Source organism: Penaeus monodon, chromosome 18 (assembly GCF_015228065.2).
Source record: "Penaeus monodon isolate SGIC_2016 chromosome 18, NSTDA_Pmon_1, whole genome shotgun sequence".
Classification (NCBI taxonomy): domain Eukaryota; kingdom Metazoa; phylum Arthropoda; class Malacostraca; order Decapoda; family Penaeidae; genus Penaeus; species Penaeus monodon.
In genome coordinates this window covers 19,261,949-19,263,790 of record NC_051403.1, presented here as the reverse complement: position 1 = coordinate 19,263,790, position 1,842 = coordinate 19,261,949, and positions in this window count along the sequence as shown.

Below are 1,842 nucleotides of genomic sequence, written 5' to 3'. Positions count from 1 at the left end.
TTCCCCCCCGCCTTTCTGTCCCCCCCCCCCTTTCATCACTCGGCCCCTAACCCTTACCACATAGCATAATGTCAGCAGGATGTATGTGGGTGAAGCGCCATCCTCTCCCCTCCCCCCCTCCCTCCTTCTCCAAGGCCCCTTTCCCCATCACGGGCCCCTCCCCCTCACCATCCGGGACGGCCACTCGTCTCTCTCTCTCTCTCTTCACCCCCACTCCCTCCCTCTACCCCCTCGCCCTCCCTCACGCCCTCACCCTCCCCCGTTTGACGTTCCCCGCTCTTTGAACCCCCCCTCCCCCACCCCTCACCCTCACCGTCCCTCCCTCTGTCTTTGCCTTCGCCCCCTTCTCGTCTCTCCCCCTCCCCCCCCTCTCCCCATTTCCTGCCCCCCCTTTTCCCTCTCCGATGTTTGCTCCTGTACCTCCCTCCCTCCCCTCCCTCCCTCCCCCCGTCCCCTGAGCCTCGGCAGCCCAAATAGTAGTAATGATGGCGGTAGATAGCAATGCCTGAATACCCAATTTATAGTTCGTAAAAGAAATATCCTTCTCTTGTTTTTCATTACTTACAGTGCAGTAGACTCGACAGATCTGAAACATTCTCCAGAACAAATCATTTTTGTTTTAGACCCTAGAATAACAAGTCCTTAGAAGCTGCAAACACTCCTCAATACACGCCCAGAAAACTTCCTTTAGACTCATAACAACAGTATCTCAGAGACCCTCTTCCTGCATGAAGAGGGGAAGAACAGAAGGTCTTAGACTAACGCGCTCGAATCCACCCATCTGCGACAAGACGATGAGAACAGGTCTTGCGAAGGGGATGCGAATCTAATACTCCTTGGTAATGATTGAGATAACATCAACGGGAGCGTCTGCTTTAATGCTGTCAATTATGAACCCTCAAATTTTGAATTATGGCGTTCTTTAATTGGGTATTAATGATGGGTCTGTTGAATACATTTTGCCGCATCGAGATCCTTACATGTGATAAAGGGGTTTGGTTTTTGTATTGTTTTTCGCTTTATATTTGCTAAGGACGCGTTTAAGGTCTTGGCGTGTGATTTATTTCCCATTGCATTTGTATTTTAAAAAAAGAATGGTTTGTATTTTTAAAAACAATAGCTTCGCTACTTGGGTCCATCCAATAACAAAAATTAATAATGAGGCACCAGAATCGAGACATGGCGTTGATACATATCTCATGAGAGAACCCTGTTAATTGAAAACAAAAAAAGGAGAGAAGGGACATACAACGTCGCTGTCTTTAAGGGAACCTTTAGCATTTCAACTGCGCAAATTGATGACGCAAGATAAGCAAGGGCGGCCGTGTCACCAGCAGCCTTTGGAAGAATCGCATTGCTGTGCTTAGCTTTCGCACAGGGCTGCCAACCTTCCTCCCTCCGCGGCTATTAATGAATTCCTCCTTTTATTTCTGAGGCTGGTTCCATTTTTGGTGACGGTGGCGGGATTTTGCTCCTGGTTTTGTTGCTGGTAGAGGTGTGTGGGCGTGTCCGTGCGTTATTCTGTTAAGGTTTTCGCGGTATGAATGCGGTATTTCATGCTTGCGAAATTCGGGAAAATTGGCAGCCTTGAATCACGAGTGGCGGGTTTCTTGTGGTGACGGAAATTAATTTATCAGTTGTGACGTCACAAGTCGATGGCAAGTAATGCAGGATACCAAATACGTGCACGCAATTCTTCGCGCTCTTTTTCTTACAGATCGATCGGGAAAGTCTCCACAGACGACGAGTAACGATATACAAGCCCGCCTGTAGCAACAAACGCATCAGAATCCCGCCCAAGATACGATATAAAATTAGCCGAATAAAAATTCATGGCATCTT